Source organism: Gossypium hirsutum, chromosome A07, assembly GCF_007990345.1.
Source record: "Gossypium hirsutum isolate 1008001.06 chromosome A07, Gossypium_hirsutum_v2.1, whole genome shotgun sequence".
Lineage (NCBI taxonomy): Eukaryota > Viridiplantae > Streptophyta > Magnoliopsida > Malvales > Malvaceae > Gossypium > Gossypium hirsutum.
In genome coordinates this window covers 98,871,808-98,880,514 of record NC_053430.1, presented here as the reverse complement: position 1 = coordinate 98,880,514, position 8,707 = coordinate 98,871,808, and the positions used below count along the sequence as shown (strand labels likewise).

Below are 8,707 nucleotides of genomic sequence, written 5' to 3'. Positions count from 1 at the left end.
ATTCGCGACGTGGAATAAGAAGGAAAATCTAATACAAGAGGACGATTAAAATAAATCTGCACCAAATTCAAGCTAAGCCCATTAACCCCCATCCCCAACAATATTCTGCTGAGTAAGAAATAAAAAGATAGATCTGACATGAACTCGCCGAAAATAAATGTAAGGCAGGCAAAGACAAAATCAGCTTTATGATATATTATATTTATCTGAGTATTCTGTATTATACATTTAAAATAAATAGGTAAACCCGAAACAATTGTTGGCTTTGTTTGAAGCCCTCCATTCATTAGTTTAACAGATTATTAACGTGAAAGCTTCAAAACTTGGTTATTCGATGTGATTTCTCCAAAACTCCTGAAGAGGTGTTTTCCTGAACTGGAATAATCCTAAACTGGCCCATCACATGCCGACAATTGTTTCAAGCAAATTTGGAAAGATAGAGTCTGAGGATTACGGGGAGAACCTACACAATGTGAGAAAATTTTAATAATTAAAAAGGAAATCGAGCAAAAACAAATTGCAGAAGTCATGAATATTCTAGTAGCAAATCTAAATAACAAAGAATGCATTCGCTAACCAACAATTAATTGAGCTAAAAGAAGATAAAAAACGAAGGATAGTGTTTTGTAACGACTGTGACAGTAATATCGAGATGCCCTAATCATGATAGTGATAAGTGGCATAAATATGCAAACATATATGGTGAGTTTCTTAAATCCAAAAGATAGAACCAATTAATGGAGATACTTTTAGCACCTCAAAGAAGGAAATGCATCAAAATATCACCGTATTATTTACTAGAAAAAGTAGCGTTTGAAACTGAATCAGAGGGTTTGTGAGGTGGAGCTGTTTGAGAAAATTCACAAGGTTTGGCTCTTCTGTTTTCCATCCTGCTCTTAACCCATTGACGACAATCTTGCATGTCGAGCTGTGTTCTCCTACATATTCCAACAGCAGTTGTCAGCTCACTAGTTCTTATAGAGTAATAGTGCTTGCAAAAATAGAAAATTGAACATTTTCAAATAAAACCTACTCGGGATGATGGATTCCCATAATTCATTGGCATATGAATCTTGTTTAAGTTGATATTTGCAAGGCCAATGGATGTTAAGGCTCCAAGGTGAGATCATAAGCAGGAAACGAGCAATGAATGATCAATAACAAAATAAAAATTAAAAAAAAAACTATTTCCAGAAAAATGAAGGGGCCAAAAACAACACCTGAGAATTATTTCGAACACCAAAATCGTGAAGTGCAGCATCATCATCAAGGAGCTTCTCATTGTGGTGTGCTAGGCAGAAATTAGCCCAAACGTGCCTCCTACAACCACAAACAAAGTAAACATTAAAAGAAAAAAAAATTAATCTTCAAAAATAGAACTTTATAGTAAATGTAATTGCTCTGTTTTTTTTTCTCTCTCTAATACATCAAAATGCCACCGATTTATGTGAGGGTGATTCTGGCCAAAAAAAGAAATGTGAGGGTGGTTTAAGATCAAAAACAAGATGATAAACCATGAAATGTGTCGATGACACATCTTGGATTGCTCTAACTCGATCACTTTCTTCTTGATTGCGAGCTTCAAGTCTTTCACCGTGGCTGAATTCATAACCGCAACATCTTCGAATTCCAAGGAAAACCAATCCAAATAAGTACAGACTTTAATTTCAAACACAAATTCTATGTGGCTGAAGGCCTGCCTAGCTCTGTCTGTGAGTTACTTTGTGTGTCTGTGTTTTATGCTATACTTCCTACTTTAGTGGAAGGACGTGCTATTACCTCAAAAAATAGAATGTTTTTATTTGTCGAAATAGTACTTCGCAGATCTATAAAGAACGGAAAACTATTAAAATAATTATATAAGCACTATTTAAATTGCTGCAAAACAATTAAATAAATTATTTCTAAAAATATTCTTATAGAAAACGTTTCGGTTATGGTAAACTATATTGAAAAAACAATCATTAAAAGTAGCATGTTTTATCTTCATATATTATTTGTTAATTGTTCATGTATCTGTCTTTTTTTTAGACACCTATTTTTTTTAATTTAGGTCTTCCTATTTAGAAATTCCTAATAATAACCAACTGATAAAATAAACAGCATAAATATGAAACTAAATCAGAAAGAAAAACGCAAACACAAAGTAGAATTAAAAATTAATATTTGAAAATAACAAGGAACAGTAACGGAAGAGAAAACTTAAGCCTTCTCTCTCACGAAAGTATAGCATAAAACAACCACAAAGTAACTCACAGACCATATCAATAAATTTCAAACACATAATAAAACAGCGATTTCCAAACATGAAAGCCATAAAACAAAAAACACAAGTAGAAAAGCATAAATCTTAAATTAAGACAGAAAAAGCCGAAGACAATGCTGAAGTAAAGATCCATACACGATAATGAAAGAACGATGACGCAAAATGACAAAAATACAACAGAGGGAAACATAGAATTCAAAAATAAAAAACATAAAACGAATTTAGGTAAGTGACAAAAACCCACAGAAAATAGATGTAAAAAGACAAAGTATTTATATTTGCTGAAAACCAAAATCCCCGACAAAATAGAACCTAGTCGACCAGTTTAATATACTGTTCTACATTAAGGCTTACCTAGCTGAGGCAGCCCTCTGTTCATGGAAATCAAAGGTACATGAGAATGACATGTTAGTGATATGTTAAAATATGCATCATAAATGAGTCCTAAGCAAGGTTCCATAAAACCAAGGTAATTTTGAGACAATGAAGCATGACAGCAACAGAATGTCGTATTTCAAAGAATACATCTACCTGAACAGACTTCTGAAATCTACCTAGAATTCAAGCTCAACCTAAGCAGTTTCTAAAATCATATTTCATAACTATCTTTGAAACCAAAATTTCATAACAATGCACTCACTAATGAAACTAATAAAGATCTGTAAACCGAGACAATTAGAGACAATGAAGTATCACGGCAACAAAATGTAGATCTATGAAGACATCAACTCAACCCAGCAATTACTATATCATATTTCATCACAATGCACTTCTGCAAACAATAAACATTAAGGCTTACCTAGCTGAGGCAGCCCTCTGTTCATGGAAATCAAAGGTATATACAAGTCCCGTTGGAGCCACAGCCCTTGCAAACAATGTTAATGAGCCACTACCGGTCCTGGATTCAAGAACCAAACAAACCGGAACTACTTCCAAGTACATAATCACAAAGCTAATACCCACAATATAAAGAATCTGAGTCCTATGACTTAGAACCAAAGAAATATATAAAAAGAATATATAAACACACATTTCACTTAGAGATGCAGGAAGCAAAATTTATATGGAATGTGCCAAATAAAACATTAACAGCCACGTAGACAGGAAACAACAATCAAATAAAACAACACGCATCAATGTTATTCCAAACAAAACCATGAGATTGTAGAGAGATACCTTGGGTCGATATGAATGGCCGACGTCCTCAAAAGATAAACCTTCTTTTGCTACATAATTAACAATACCAAAGCAAAAGATGAATACTTTGGATTTTTTGAAAAATAAACCAGTAATACAATTCAAATATGAAACTTTGAATGAAAACTCTCCCTTTAAGATAAAAAAAAGGCAAATATACTGCGTTCTTCATAAGAAAGAAAACATCACATAGTTAACATCTTCTAATGCAACACAAAAACCACTTGTAACTACTTTGTAATATAAAACAACCTTTTCGATTCAACTACATCCCTAATTCCAACCATGCCATGCATTTAGGAATTAACTGAATATTTCAATCAAAATCCATTTCCAGATCATATAAGCACCAGCCCACAAACAATTCCAACAAAGTTCATTGATCAGCTCCACTCAACTATTTTAAAGAAAACATACCCAGATCCTTTCTGATGAGTACAAGCACCTAGCAGTATGAAAAGAAAACCGAATATGCATTGATCCAAGGACTGACTAATATGCACCACCTTAGCACCAGATAAAATGCGAGAATATGACCACATTCTTCTAGTTAAAATTGATGTTAATTGATCCCAAAATCTCTTCTTACTTCCTTCCTTAATGAACTACAAAAGGAGGTATTATTTCAGGTGTCTCAATCCAAAAATCCTTCAAATATTAGTCAAACAAGGAAAATTTAAGTTAGAACATTCCTTGGTCCCATAATTCAAAATGGGGAAAAAGATAACAAAAGGACCTAAAATATTAACCTCCATTTTAGGACTTAAGGATAAAGATCCTCTTGTCTGCTTACAAAAACGCTCTTAAACTTAGTTGCGCAAGTATTTTCTGTAACTAAAAGTCAGAACAACAATACAACACCTTGCAATACCCACTTTCCCTCAGTTTTATGAGCAAACAAACAAGGAAGAATGAGAAACACAATGTTACAAGTTCAAAACCACAATAATTCAGTCAATCATGATAAGATTCATACCTGAATGTGCCCATAAAAAAGACAAAGTTAGGGGGGTCGCATAAATCATAAAAAGCAGAAACAGAGGAGAAAACTTAGGATTTCTATCTCGCGAAAGTACACAGGAAACAAACAAAAAGAACAAACAGAACAAGATCAATAGATTTGAAACGCGGAATGAAACAGGGATGTCTAAACCTGAAAACAGAAAACCATAAAATAGAAATGAGAAGGCAAAAGGCAAAAACAAAGAAATGAAAACGCAAACCCAAGTAAAGATTCATACCTGAAATCAATCTCCAATAAAGCAACCAAAAAGAAACAGACAGACCCATATCGATAGATTTCAAACACAGAGTGAAACAGTGAGTTGTAAACCTGAAAACCAAAAACCCCATTTATGTTTTTTCTCTTCTTTTCTTTTTATTAACTGCTTACGAAAACTCTCTTAAACTCACTTTAATACCAAAGCACAACATAGATCCTTTCCTTTGATCCTATTAAGGAACTCAGCAAGAAAAGAAAGTACCAGCATAACATGTTTACTTTTCAAATGATCTCAAACACATTTTTCCTCAATATACTGTATTTAAAAAAGTAGATTTCTAGCTAGTTACTTGGAGTCAGGTGCGAGCCCTATATACAGATATGTATCCAATGTATCGAGTGTTCAATTTTTTTAAGCTTTTCCATGCATTTGGAATATTTTTGTAGGGGCATATCCCTGTATCCAAGTCTGTCTAAGCGTCAGACGCGTGTACTACAAGAAAAAATAAGAGCAGGAGCAACAGAGATTACCGATATATAACTATTAGTTCTCTTTTTAAGAATTTATTCACATTGCTTAGAAGAAATCACATGTTCTATCAGGGGTAGCATGGAAGAAAGAGAATAGTTTCAGTTGAATATTATAATAGAAAGACCTACAGCTGTCTTACATTATAATAAGGTTGTCGACCAGAAATGCAAGGTGATGTTTCTGTTAAACCATATCCATTCTGCACTTCCAGACCAATTACCTGCACGTAAGAGCCATCATAAAAAAAGAGATAAATTGACTAGGAACCTTTTCATTTGAAAACTAAAAACATATTAGCAATTTAGCATCTAACCTCATAAAACTTTTCAATATGCGTTGGCAAACTTCCACTCCGCTTTTGGCAGTCTAGAGGATGATAGAAAATAATCAATAAAACCCAGAACAGAAATACTAGAAATGCTGAACAAAGAAAAATAAAAGGAACATACCAACAAGGATCTTTGCACATAAAAGGAAAAATAATAATATGGATTCCTCTTCTTTTTCTCCATTGTAACGTTTCTTTTTTTTTTCAATTGCAATACACTAAGTTATATGACACAGGTGTGAGTGTCAAATAAGGGCATGTAAGCAACACTGATATGTTTAATTTTCCTCTGATATGCCAATTGCCTATAGTAATCTCCCTTGAAGAATCATCAAGGTTCCTCTTTCTATCTTCCTCTGATCCTTCTCGATTTCCCCGATTTGTTTGTTTCCAGAGATTTCTCAATAAATTCTTAGCTCTTTTACTTTATTTATCATTTTTTATAGAGCCGTCTGAATGGCAGAAATGATGATAAGTAATCGAACTTGGAATTTGTACATTAAAATTGAAAATATATGGGAAGAAGAGGGTAAAGTTTCCACAACAAGACAACAGAACAATTGTATTACACTGTTGCAAAAAACAGTACATGTCCTGAAATCAATGGTATTGCAGCCAGCACAAGCGTGCTACAACCTAACCTGAAGACAACTTTGAACTAGAAGTATGGACAGAAAAAATAGTTGTAGAAGTTGAGGAATTATGGACAGCTCTTGTGTGGCTGATGCTTGGTTTAGTGAACCAGGTTGTATACAGAAATTGTTTGTGAGGCCCCACATGGTTGCATATTAGCCTAATCTTTTGTCTCTCTCTCATCCATCTCAGGACGCTCTTCATGTGCCTCTTGCTTGTAAGTCCTCTCAATCCAACCTCCTGAACTCATACACACATTTCTACTCCATTATGTCAAGCACGGGCAAGTAAAGCATGAAAAGAACAATAATGCATGGAATTCAAGATCCTAATATTATGCAACAATAAAACTGCACTGCCCTTACTTCACTCTTGAGCTTGGCTTAATTAGATGTGGAAACAACAAGTATAGATACACAATGAATACATATTATAGTCTACTTAACAACTGACCTTGACTCGTTCCCAAGTATCACCGACGGTGAGGGGCCCATGCTCCTTGAGAATGTCAAAGATGACTCTGGTTATGGTCTGCGTTTGCTCTGGCAATGTTTTCAGCTCGATTGGCTTCATTTTCGGCTTGGGTTTCGTTGAAAAGTACCGAATCATACTCCCAAACATCTTGTCTCCCTAAATTTATAGTAGTTGAGTAGATGAGGATGAACTGTGTTTTATTTCATTTAAAATAAACTATAACAATCCCTATGCCACTCCAAAATAGTTAAACTATTTTAAACAAACCAAAAGCATAAATTACAAACAAATAACTTTCTGAAACAACAAAGACAAAGAAATCCAAAATCCATTATGGATTTATAATCCCAATTCACTCAATTGCTTACAATACAAAACAAAAACCCAATTTGGAAACCGATTCAGTCAACCATCCTATGGTCGACCCCTAATTCCAAACCCAAAGCTGTGTAAAAACGATAGCGGCAAAGATTCAAATGAGAAGAATCTTTAGGAGAAGAGAATTAAGGAGTCGAACTGTGAAACACAGGCACGAATTCTTACCCGGGAGTCGATCTGAGCCGAAACCCAACAAACGAAGATGGAATGAAACGGTGGAGTTTTATTGCCGGAGATATATCAGGAGAGGAGAGATTGAAATCGAGGTTATTCATAAACCCTATAACAAAGGAGAGTGAAGCTTCATTTCTTAGTGGCTGGCTTCCTTATTTTCTTCCCCTCGTTCAGAAGGTCCGTTTGGCTTCTTGGATTAAAGTCGTGAATGGCCTAGAGTTGGCTTGTTGGATTTATTATAAAAAAGCCCATTTCAATTAAAAAAGAAACGTCATCCTCAATTCTTTTTTAACAATTTATAAGCTTAACGAAATTTTTGGTATATATTTTGGTCCCTGAAATCACCATCCGATGTAGTCCAAAACCTAATAACCCAAAACCTAAGCGATCCACAGCCCCAAACACTGAAATAAAAGCTCAAAAACACCAGCCCAACCCTAAACCCAAGCCCCAAGCCCATAGACTCCAAACCCAGATATCCCTCGATACGATATACAAACCGAGATATCCTTAATGAGAATATCCCTGATCCGGGATAGCCCTGGAATGGGATATCCCACGGTCGAATAACAATGACAGGTATCCCGGTCCAGACACATAAAAAACCTGGACCGGATACAAAAATAACTTAACCAGACACTCAAAGTACTGAAGCGGGATGGGATATTATGGGCAAATTCTTGGAATAGCTTATCCCGAAACGGGATAAGGCATGGATATCCTTACGTTAGAATAAGAATGAAAATTAACCCGGACGTTGTTGTGAAATCTCTGAAAATTTTTAAAAACTCAAGTATGATACTTAAATAGTTCCATTTTTTTTTTCTAATCAATTAGGGTTTTAGGGTAGATACTTATATAGTTGTTAGAAACATATCTTTGCTATAAAATCTCATATCTTTGCTGAGGAGTTGCTACTGTATGAGAACAACTAGGGTGTTTTGATTTGTTTATGCAGGATACAAAGTGCAACTAATGATTCTGCGTGTTATGTATTATTTTGAGAATCTTAAACTGTGCGAAGCTCTTATTCTTATTTGAAATATTCTAATTTTCTTCATTTCATTAAATGTTCTTGACTTGATGGTTAATAGGTTTTCCGTGGACCTGACCATTGGGCCAATGAATTTGGTGCTGAAAGATTGCAACAAGAGTCTGTCGATGATCAATGGGTCAATGAATGCTCAAAGTTGCATGTTGATGACTGGGCAGAAGAATTTGGTCGTCAAGTTGGTGGGGGGCTTTGGGAGATAGTTCGTCTGATAACTGGGCAAATTCATATGATGAGTAAGTCTGGTAGCCTTGAAGAAGTTCACTTTATAACCTCTCTTAATTCTACATGAATGTTTTGGATGTGAAAACTTGTAGGTTCCTCAGCGGTCGGACGCTTCAAGGGGTGTCTTTGTATTTTCTGATATGAATCCATATGTTGGTCATCAAAATCCTTTAAAAGAAGGTCAAGAGCTGTTGAGGAAAGGACTTTTGAGTGAAGCAAGTGCTTGC

At 34.9% G+C, this 8,707-nt stretch overlaps 1 long non-coding RNA gene across 25 annotated transcripts; it reads right to left on the bottom strand.

Moving 5' to 3' along the window:
* Positions 1 to 173: 173 nt before the first annotated feature.
* On the bottom strand, positions 174 to 7,508 carry LOC107934891 (uncharacterized). 25 transcript variants are annotated; one of them, XR_005929996.1, is made up of 10 exons: positions 7,196 to 7,414; positions 6,632 to 6,808; positions 5,531 to 6,418; positions 3,443 to 5,437; positions 3,066 to 3,164; positions 1,515 to 1,620; positions 1,221 to 1,320; positions 1,034 to 1,113; positions 787 to 938; positions 174 to 463 (listed from the first exon to the last, which is right to left on the bottom strand). It is a non-coding gene; the product is annotated as an uncharacterized lncRNA (long non-coding RNA). The 25 variants fall into 25 exon arrangements; XR_005929994.1 differs by having other exon boundaries at positions 757 to 938; positions 1,034 to 1,320; positions 3,443 to 3,492; positions 4,705 to 5,437; XR_005929990.1 differs by having other exon boundaries at positions 174 to 938; positions 1,034 to 1,320; positions 3,443 to 3,492; positions 4,705 to 4,796; positions 5,357 to 5,437.
* Between the last annotated feature and the right edge of the window lie 1,199 nt (positions 7,509 to 8,707).